Source organism: Amblyomma maculatum, unplaced genomic scaffold (genome assembly GCF_055883805.1).
Source record: "Amblyomma maculatum isolate TAMU_Amacu unplaced genomic scaffold, ASM5588380v1 scaffold_56, whole genome shotgun sequence".
NCBI lineage: Eukaryota > Metazoa > Arthropoda > Arachnida > Ixodida > Ixodidae > Amblyomma > Amblyomma maculatum.
In genome coordinates, this window is record NW_028146781.1 from 179059 (window position 1) to 190873 (window position 11815).

At 47.0% G+C, this 11815-nt stretch overlaps 2 pseudogenes; one reads left to right on the plus strand and one right to left on the minus strand.

Moving 5' to 3' along the window:
- Nucleotides 1-603: 603 nt before the first annotated feature.
- On the plus strand, nt 604-4404 carry LOC146170742 (THAP domain-containing protein 2-like; annotated as a pseudogene).
- A 5622-nt stretch (nt 4405-10026) lies between these two features.
- Nucleotides 10027-11614, minus strand: LOC146170743 (uncharacterized; annotated as a pseudogene).
- Between the last annotated feature and the right edge of the window lie 201 nt (nt 11615-11815).

Here is an 11815-nt window from a genome sequence, read left to right on the forward strand (position 1 = left end):
GAACACTACCAGAGCCGACCAAATCCAACCCGACCAAACCTAACCAGACCAGACTAAACCCAAACATTCCTGACCAAACCCAATCAGATCCGACCGAACAGAACCAGACCCGACCGAAAAACAACCAAACCCAACCATTCACCAACCAAATCCAATTAGACCCGACTGAACAGAACCAGAGCCGACCAAATCCAACCAGTCGACCAAAACCAAATCCAACCCGACCAAACCTAACCAGACCGGACTATACCTAACCAATCCCCGACCAAACCCAATAAGGCCCAACTGAACCAAATCCTACCCAACCAAACTAATTATTCCACACCTAATCTAATTTAACCAAATCCAACCCAGCCAAACCAAACAAAACCTAACCTGACCTGACCACAACCCGACCAAACCTAACCAGACTTGACCAAACCTAACCAGTGCCAACCACTGATCTCCACTAGGGGGTTCTGGATGGCGCTTTGAGCGTGCCTTCGCACGGCTACCGGAAGTTCTTGGTCATGTCCCGGAAGTCTGGCAAATGGCCGCTGTGTTTACATGGTAGTAGCCCGTTTCGCCGTTTCGCCGGTATTTGTTCTTTTGTTTTCGGAGAAAATGCCTGCTTGTTGCGCTATAAACTGCACAAGCAGGCCGGAGAAGACATCTGGGAAGACATTTCACGCATAAGTATTACGCATTCATCTTTACTTTATGCGACACACGGCGAAAACGCGACCGCTTGTCATATGTAGATGTGTTTCTCCTCTTATGCAGGTTTCCAAATTCAAACCCTCAACTGTATCAGCGGTGGGTCGTGAACCTAAAGAGGGACAAATGGACACCATCTCCTGGCAGCAGACTCTGTAGTGACCACTTTGAGGGGGGTTGCTTTGATCGAACGGGCGCAAGGATACATCTACGTGACGCAGTTCCCACGCTGTTTTCTTTCCCAAAACATCTGCACAAGGTAGGACGAGCCGCGCAATTGTGGAGTCTGTTGAAGGCGATTGTGAGTTGTGATGTTCCCTAAAACATATCAAACTAGAATTAAGGTGTGCCGTTGCATTCGCTCGCCCGGGGTATAGTCAGAATACTTGTCTAGAATGCTGGAACTCGTCGATGCTGCACAGAAATGACATCGTTGTTCAGATACTCGGTTTCCCAAGACAATGCTTGCGCTATAGTGAGTGCACAAATGCACAAAGTGCCTGGTCAGTTTCATTTTCCCAGACTAAGAGCAGCTGGGCACACCCCTCCAAAGCTCTGCACAAGCATGGGGATGAGTACACCTGAGGTTTTGCCTAAGAATATATTTTTTTTCTTATAGCAGAGGCTTGTACGCGACCCCCTTGGCAATCTTGTGTCGAATGGCCCGCAGCCCGAACTAAATTGAGAGCACTGGGTGGCCACTTTAAACTAAACTGGCATTACACTGTGAAGAAAGAAATTTAGTGAGATGCACACAGTGCTGATGATCCAGATTGCTAGTGTCTCCTATTCATTTCGCCAAGTTTTTTTTTTTTTTTACATACTCTGAGCTGTACCGTAGGTAGGCAAATAATGGTGTTACGATGCTCACACTATGTTCCACATTTGTGTTGTTGTGGCCAGCATTACTTCTTGTTTTACTGTTGTGCAGTCCTGGTAAAAACCGTTCACATGGCTCTTTCAGAAAACAGCTGGGAGGAAACCACCGAAAGAAAGAACCCCAGCTGAGGACACGACACCAGAGAATGAGCCGACAACTAGCACTCGTACATCAACTGAGAACAACTTAGCTGATGTAAGTCTGTCACCTCACCATAATCAAATTCATATGCTTTAGCCTCCATAAGGCATTACTATTGTGGCATTTTTATTAAACGAGAATTATCCTAGTGTATTTTCACATTTTCAAAGAAAAGGAATTCTATGCAAAAGCCACAGTGCTATTCTATTTGAAGTATTTTGAAAATTTGTTTGATGGGTTGAAATATACTAGCTCTACTTGGCTGTGATGTCTGTGTGTTGCTAGATGTCTGCTTTCAGCTCATAATTTTCTGCACATTGTACCTGTAAAAGCTTTAACGCCCTGTGGTTTATTTACAGCTCTCTGATCACAACTACGCCGTATTCGAGTCTCCTAAGACATTAGAGGAAAATGGATCTCTGTGTGGACTCAGTAGTTGGTGTCAAGAAAAAGCTGAAGCTGAGCCTTGAACGAGAGCGCCGACTGAGAAGAAAGGTGTGCACATTCACTGAGATAATTAGTGATCTCAAAGAGAAGAACCTTGTTTCAGAAGATGCCTCTGCAATGCTTGAAAGATGTTTTTCAGGCGCGCCTCTAGAGATCATGCAACGCCTTTTGAAACATGCACCAGCAGAAGGAGATAAGTCTGTCAAGTACAGCCGGGCAAAATACCCCATGTTGCGCATGTTTGCACTTACACTGCAATTTTACTCAACAAAAGCCTACAACTATGTTAGAGAAACTTTTGATTGCGCGCTGCCGCATCCATCAACAATTACCAAGTGGTATAGTTGTGTAAATGGTGAAGCTGGTTTCACTGATGAAGCTCTAAATGCTATCAAATCAAAAGCCAGTGAGGCCAAGAACAAGAACAAAGAACTTCTATGCAATCTTGTGATCGACGAAATGGTCATCAGGAAGCATGTTGAATGGGACGGGAAGTTCAGAGGCTATGCTGATATTGGAAATGAGGTAGATGATGACAGCAATACAGTTGCATCTGAAGCACTAGTTTTCATGCTTGTATCTCTGGATTCTCACTGGAAGATACCCTGCGGTTATTTCCTGATCAATGGTCTCTCGGGAAAGGAACGTGCAAATATAGTGAAGTTATGTCTTACCAAGTTGCACGACACAGGAGTGCATGTCACATCCATCACTTGTGATGGCCTCCGATGCAATTTCACTATGTTTAAAGATTTGGGTGCCAAACTTGAGGACGAATCGGCAATGTGCACATCATTCCCCCACCCTGTGACCAGTGGAAAGATGTACTGTCTTCTGGATGCATGCCACATGGTTAAGTTGGTCAGAAACGCTCTGGCTTCACTTGAGTGCCTGAAAGACACCTCGGGAGGATTGGTGCAATGGCACTATATTCGCCAGCTGCACGATGTGCAAGAGAAAGAAGGCCTCCATGCTGCTACAAAACTTCGTGCTGCTCACAATGAGTGGCATAGGCAGAAAATGAAGGTGAACCTCGCTGTTGAAACTTTGAGCTCCAGTGTTGCTGATGCCCTAGATTTCTGCCGAGAGGATTTAAAACTCCCGCAATTCAAACACTCCGAAGCAACAGTGAATTTTATTCGCTTGTTTGACAGGCTTTTTGACTACCTAAATTCACGCAATCCTATTGCCAAGAATTTCAAGGCCCCACTCCGACCTGCCAACAAGAGAACATGGTTGAGGTTTTTTGAAGAAGCAAACAGCTACATAAAGGGGCTCACTGATGTAATAGGCACGCCTGTCTGCAAGACACCAAGAAAAACTCCATTTCTTGGCTTCCTTATTACGATTGAGAGTGTAAAATGCCTGGCATCCACTCTCCTCTTGAGTGAAGCTCCTCTGTTGCGCTACCTGCTGACTTATAAGCTTTCCCAGGATCACATTGAACTCTTCTTTGCTGCTGTGCGAGCAAGAGGGGGATGGAACAATAATCCCACAGTGGCCCAATTTGTATCTGCATACAAGCGACTCGTCACCCGCAACCAAATCAAAGGGGGTGCAGGCAATTGCACATCTCTTGATGAGACACGCATCCTGTACGTGTCCAGCCACATTTGCACTGACGAGCTAGACATGGTGACAGCAAAATTGAATGGCACTGAAGACTCATGCAACATTCTGACTTTCCAAGTGAAAGTGAACTTGATGCGGAAGTTGGAAAGCTTCCTATATTGTCTCCCTACTTAGAAAATGTTGTACGATACATTGCTGGATTTGTGTGCCGTATGGTAGAGCGCAAGATCCCGTGCACCCTATGCCACTCAGCTACAATTGCAGAGGCATGTTCTTCAGCGCTTTTGAACAGGAAGAACCGCGGAGGCCTTGTCAAGCCATCATCATCCACCTCGTATATCTGCGAGATGACCGAGAAGGTCATTCGTCTCCAGGAAAAAGTTAATGGCGGTAGCCTTTCAAAGAGACAAAATGTGGATAGTGCCTTGACAGCCAAGGTCATGGGTGAGCTCTCGGCAACTCGGCTCGGCCAGCTGTATCCAGAACTGCACGAGCACATGTTTGAGTCAGCTGCTGACTCAAATCATTTTGTGCGTCTCGTTAAATGTGTCATTGGATGCTACATAAAGATTAGAATGCACCACGCTGCAAGGCAAGCAACAGTGAAGATCAACGGCCCAAACATCCACAAGCGCTTGACGAATTTGGTACTTTTCAACCACCAATAAAGTAATGTAATATGTGATGTGAGAAAAGTGCCAATTTTCGAGTGAAATAAACCATGTTTTATTTGTGTACTTATTTAGTTCCTAGTCAAGGCCTCTAACACATGTAAGTTAAGCGCATTGATGTTTGCTTGTTGTTTTTCAAGACCTGAATGATGACTAGTAAAGAGATGACCATTCGTAGATAGTTGTTGGTCCCTAGAAAACCATAACATAGGTTCATAGGCTGCAGCCATTACCCATCAGGTTTTGGAGCTCGTTACTGGCTACCATTTCCAAGGTGGATCCAGCAGCACAGCATATTGTAACTAAGGGCAGCAGAAAGTGTTTGACCACCTGTTCTGCAACATGTATTAAAATCTTGATACAGCACTGTGGCAGGCTGGTTTAAGTTATGAAACCTCCAAAAGAGCCAACAGTCCAGATAGAGGTTGGGAAGTTGAACAACACACAAATGATTTGAGGGGGGAGCCTCAGTCTGCTATCTAGCATTTCAACCAGACTTCTCTGGAAGACCCCTCCACCCTTCAAAGAAAGGTAAATACTGCATGTATGCCGCGTACTCTGAAAACAGCCCAAAACAGCAATAATGCCCGGCTGTGCTAGCTCAAGCGTAGGTCTCTTGTCCCTTTTTGAAATGACATTTAGTACTGAGTTACCGCCTAGAAACGAGCATCAGAGCGAGTTTGAGGTTATTTTTATCTTAAACGCGCTGCAAAAGCGATGAATTTGCGTTTACAATAAGTAAATTCTGTTGCACTGGCTGCCTTGATCAGCTGCTTAGCGACAGGACTGCCCATATTTCGTTCCATACTGTTTCAGCAGCGCGAACACGGTTTGGAAAAAAGGTGGACAGGACAGAGCGCTGACATACGATTGAATAATACGATCTGGCGGGCTAGTTGATGGGAATCCATGCGATTTCAGCAGCGCGAACACGGTTAGGAAAAAAGACAGAAGGCGGACAGGACAGAGCACTGAACTATCACCACGATTTCAGCAGCGCGAATACGGTTAGGAAGGAAGGCGGACAGGACGGACCAACAAGCCCGCCAGATCGTGTTATTCATATTTCGTTCGAGCTGCTGGTACTATTTCTAGGCAGCACTGCTACGATATACAAGCAGAAAATGTTATAGTTTACGCCTTTAAACATTCACTACATGTTCTTCCAATAGCCAATTTGAACTGTGCAGTTCTAATTGTAACAAAGCGCAAGCAAAAACTCGAATTCCGCCTTTGAAAACAACAGCAGACGCCGACTTACGGGACAAGCACGCACACTTTCGGTCACTTCCAGTTGCCGTGTGAGCGCGCGGCCCCGAAAGCGGTGATGGGCCATCCTGAACCCCCTAGTGGAGATCAGTGGTGCCAACCAAACCTAGCCAGTCCCGACCAAACCTAACCGGACCCGACTAAACCTAACCAATCCCGACCAAACCTAACCAGACCTGAACAAACCCAATCAGACCCAACTCAACATAACCAGAGCTGACCAAATCCAACCAGTTGACCAAAACCAAATCCAACCCGAATAAACCTAACCAGACCAGACTAAACTTAAGCAATCCCGAGCAAGCCTATAAGACCCGACCGAACACAACCAGAGCCGACCAAATCCAACCCGACCAAACCAAATCCAACTAGACCTAACCAAATCCAACCCGACTAAACCTAACCAGACCATACTAAACCAAATCCAACCTGACCAAACCTTACAAGATCTGACTAAACCTAACCAATCCCGACCGAACCTAACCAGACCCGACCAAACCCAATCAGACCGAACCGAACACAACCAGAGCCGACCAAATCCAACCAGTCGACCAAAACCAAATCCAACCCGACCAAACCAGACTAAACCTAACCAATCCCAATCAAACCTAACCAGACCCGACCAAACCCACTCAGACCCGACCGAACACAACCAGAGCCAACCAAATCCAACCTGACAAAACCCAACCAATACCGACCAAATCCAGTCAGACCCGACTGAACAGAACCAGAGCCGACCAAATCCAACCAGTCGACCAAAATTAAATCCAACTCGACCAAACCTAACCAGACCCAACTAAACCTAAGCAGACCCGACCAAACCCAATCAGACCCGACAGAAGCGAACCAGAGCCGACGAAATCCGACCAGTAGACCAAAACCAAATCAAACCCGACCTTACCTAAGCAGACCTGACCAAACCCAATCAGACCCGACCGAACACAACCAGAGCCGTCCAAATCCAACCAGTCGACCAAAACCCGATCAAAGCCTAACCAGACCCGACTAATGGCGATTTCCACTGGTCGCTACGGAGCACGTTTTCTTGCTCCGGGACGACGATTTCGATTTCCACTGGTCGACCAAGATAGGTTTCGCGTATTCCGCTGGTCGTTTGGGGCAGCTCGGGACGCTCCAGCTCGATCCGCCGACCGAAGTCGGATCTCGCCGGAAGTCCTAGTCGCTGACGCGGTCACTTCCGGATGCTGCTGGATTCTTTTGGCTGTTTTTGACCGTTTCAGCGACATCGGCAGAGGACGCTGGCTGTCACCGTATTTTGCGTGAATATGTCGAAGTGCGTGTATCGAAAAACGTCTGCAGCGTTAAAAAAATGAGAAAGCAAGTTGTTCAGGGCCGCACTCCTGCCTGTTTATCAAGCGCAAACATTTTGGCTCTGGGATGCGGCTACAACTTTCGAAACCGGCTCAGCTTTACTTCCGCGACGCGCTCTACATGTTCCGCTGGTCGACCAAGGCTGATTCGCTCTGTAGCGCTTTAGGTCGGCTCGGACGCCCAGCTCCGATCGACCAGTGGAAATCGCCATAAGCCTAACCAATCCCGACCAAACCTAACCAGACCCGACCAAACCCAATCAGACCCGACCGAACACTACCAGGGCTGACCAAATCCAACCCAACCAAACCTAACTAAACCCAACCAATCCTGACCAAACCCAATCAGATCCGACCGAACAGAACCAGACCCGACCGAAAAACAACCAGAGCTAACCAAATCCAACCCAACCAAACCCAACCAATACCGACCAAACCCAATCAGACCCGACCGAACACAACCAGAGCCGACCAAATCCAACCAGTCGACCAAAACCCAATCAAAACCTAACCAGACCCCACCAAACCTAACCTGACCCGACCAAACCCAACCGAACACAACCAGGGCCGACCAAATCCAACCAGTCGACCAAATCCAACCCGACCAAACCTAATCACTTGGCTAAACCCAACCGAACCCAATCAGACCCGACTGAACAGAACCAGTCACCCAACCAGTCAATCAAAACCAAATCCAACCCAACCAAACCTAACTAGATCCGACCGAACACAACCAGAGCCGACCAAATCCAACCAGTCGACCAAAACCTAACCAGACCCGCTAAGCCTAACCAATCCCGACCGAAAACAACCAGAGCCGACCAAATCTAACCAGTCGACCAAAACCAAATCCAACCCAACAAAACATAACCAGACCCGACTAAGCCTAACCAATCCCGACCAAACCAAACCAGACCCGAACAAACCAAATCAGACCCGACTGAACAGAACCAGAGCCGACTAAACCCAACCAATCGACCAAACCAAATCCAGCCCAATCAGACCCGGCCGAACACAACCAGAGCCAACCAAACCAGACCAGACTAAACCTAACCAATCCCGATCAAACCTAACCAGACCCGAGCAAACCCAATCAGACCCGACCGAACAAAACCAGGGCCAACAAAATCCAACCCGACCAAACCCAACCAATACCGACCAAATCCAGTCAGACCCGAGTGAAAAGAACCAGAGCCGACCAAATCCAACCAGTCAGCCAAGATCAAATCCAACCCGACCAAACCTACCCAGACCTGACCGAACACAACCAAAGCTGACCAAACCCAACCAGTTGACCAAAACCCGATTAAAACCTAAATAGACCCGACTAAGCCTAACCAATCCCGACCAAACCTAATAACACCCAACCAAACCCAATCAGACCCGACCGAACACTACCAGAGCTGACCAAATCCAACCCGACCAAACCTAACCAGACCTGACTAAACCCAACCAAACCCAATCAGACCCGACCGAACAGAACCAGACCCGACCGAACACAACCAGAGCCAACCAAATCCAACCCGACCAAACCCAACCAATACCAACCAAATCCAATCAGACCAGACTGAACAGAACCAGAGCCGACCAAAATCAAATCCAACCCGACCAAACCTAACCAGACCTGACTTAACCTAACCAATCCCGACCAAACCCAACGAAACCCAATCAGACCCGACCGAACAGAACCAGAGCCGACCAAATCCAGCCAGTAGACCAAAACCAAATCAAACCCGACCAAACCCGACTAAACCTAAGCAGACCCGACCAAACCAAATCAGACCCAACCGAACAGAACCAGAGCCAACGAAATCCGACCAGTGGACCAAAACCAAATCAAGCACGACCAAACCTAAGCAGACCCGACCAAATCCAATCAGACCCGACCGAACACAACCAGAGCCGACCAAATCCAACCAGTCGACCAAAACCCGATCAAAACCTAACCAGATCCGACTAAGCCTGACCATTCCCAACCAAACCTAACCAGTCCCGACCAAACCCAACCGAACACAACCAGAGCCGGCCAAATCCAACCCGACCAAACCTAACCACTTGGCTAAACCCAACCGAACCCAATCAGACCCGACCGAACAGAACCAGAGCCGACTAAACCCAACCAGTCGATCAAAACCAAATCCAACCCAAGCAAACCTAACCAGACCCGACCGAACACAACAATAGCCAACCAAATCCAACCAGTCGACCAAAACCCGATCAAAACCTAACCAGACCCGCTAAGCCTAACCAATCCCAACCAAACCTAACCAGACCCGACCAAACCAAATCAGACTTCACCGAACACAACCAGAGCCGACCAAACCAAATCCAACCCGATTAAACCTGTTTAGTCCAGACCGAACCTAACCTGACCAAACCTGACCATTCCCTACCAAACCTAACCAGACCCGATTAAACCCAACCAAAACCAAACCCAACCAGACCAACCTATCCAAACCCGACTAAAGCTAACCTAACTAAATCTAACCCAGTCAAACGTAACAAAACCTAACCTGACCTGACCAAAACCAAGCAGACCAAACCTAACCAGACAAGACCAAGCCTAACCTAACCAAATTCAACCTGGCCAAACCAAAACAAAACCTAACCTGACCAAAACCAAATCCAACCCGACCAAACCTAACCAGACTTAACCAAACCTAACCAGACCCGACTAAACCCAACCAGTCGACCAAAACCAAATCCAACCTGACCAAACCTTACAAGATCTGACTAAACCTAACCAATCACGACCGAACCTAACCAGACCCGACCAAACCCAGTCAGACCGAACCGAACACAACCAGAGCCGACCAAATCCAACCCGAGCAAACCAAATCCAACTAGACCTATCCTAACCAAATCCAACCCGTCCAAACCTAATTAGTCCAGACCAAACCTAACCTGACTTAATGAAAAAAAAAGTGATGTGTGTCATAGAATGTTAAGCATTGACCAAGTACTTGGGATGAAGTTTTTTATTGAGTGCTCACGTTATGTATTCTGTCTGCCTTGGGCGTCAAACAAGGCGATGAGGGCCAGTGAGTGGGTCTCGTAGTTGCAGTGCTGGGCTTGCCTTCCACTGGTGGTGAAACATGCGATGATTGAAGGAGTCGTCTGGGGAACACAGTTGTTGGAGAGCACGACCGAGGTGCAGGTGAGTCAAGTATTCCCAAGACGTCTTGGGAATACTTGACTGCCGCAGTTTGTCACCACCAAAAATTTTTTAGTGTGGAGCGCAGAAGACTGGCAGTTTGGTTCGTCAAAGACCAGTATGCAGCGGCCAACCGTGTCTTGTAGCGGAAAAGTTGAGAATCAGTTAAACTTCCGAATTGTGCCACAGTTCAAGTAGAACGAAGCACCTGGTTGAAGTTCTTATTCACGCTTGGCAGAGTAATGACTTCCAGTAGTTTTTTTTTAGGTATTAGTTTTTCCACAAATCATCATCCTCATCAGCCTGACTATATCCACTGCAGGGCGAAGGCCTCTCCCATATTTCTCTACTTAACCCGGTTCTGTGCTAGCTGCATCCACTTGACCCCCGCAAACTTCTTAACCTCATCCACCCACCTAACTTTCTGCCGCCCCCTGCTACGCTTTCCTTCTCTTGGAATCCAGTTTGTTACCCTTAGCGACCATCGGTTATCCTCTCTTCGCAGTACATGTCCTGCCCATGTCCATTTCTTCTTAATTTCCACTAGAATGTCGGTAACTTGAGTTATTTCTCTGACCCACTCTGCACGCTTTCTATCTCTTAATGTTACCCCTACCATTTTTCGTTCCATAGCCCTCTGGGTTGTCCTCAACTTAAGTAGAACTTTCTTGGTTAGCCTCCATGTTTCAGCCCCATAGGTGAGTACAGGCAAGATGCAACTGTTGTATACTTTCCTCTTGAGCGATACCGGTAAGCTGCTAGTCATAATCTGCGAGTGCTTGCCAAATGCGCTCCATCCCAATCTTATTCTTCTTGTTATTTCCTTTTCATGGTCCGGATCTGCGGTTACTACTTGTCCTAAGTAGACATATTCGCCTACTACTTCCAGTATTTCGCTACCTAATGTAAACTTCTGTTTCTTCCCGAGGCTGTTGAACATTACCTTAGTCTTCGGCATATTGATTTTCAAGCCTACCTTTCTACTTTTTCTGTCTAGGTCATGAATCATTACTTGCAGTTCATCCCCTGAGTTGCTTAGCAAGGCAATGTCATCATCAAACCGCACATTACTGAGGTATTCTCCATCTACCCTTATCCCTAACTGCTCCCATTCCAAGTCTCTGAATACTTCCTCTAAACAAGCTGTGAATAGTACTGGGGAGATTGTGTCTCCTTGCCTAACACCTTTCTTTATGGGAATTTTGTTACTTTATGCTTTCTTACTTGTTATGCAGTTCTTACTTGTTATGCTTTCTTATGCTGTTACTTCTTTATGCTTTATGTTACTTTCCACAAATGCGTATAGGTTATTTAATCTGTCATGGAATTGGAAAGCTAACAGTTCATTCATCGCAGCAAATGATGCGGGTACGGGCATGTAGTAAGCGTAGACGTTGCCGTTAGGTGCATCAAAGAGGGGGCTCGTGTTGCAGTACATTTCGATAAAGTCCAACGTTCACATTTCATGGTTGTGCACTAGAATGGCATGTTGCAGGTGCTTGCTTTCTTATGAAGTGCATTTTGGGATCAGATAACCATTTCGGTGTGCATATGAGCAGTGATACGGGGTTCTGCCAGAGCGTCGTAAATTGGTTCATTTTTTTTTGTCTTGCTGCTAACTCACGCGTACTAACTTATCATTGTGACTTGCGCA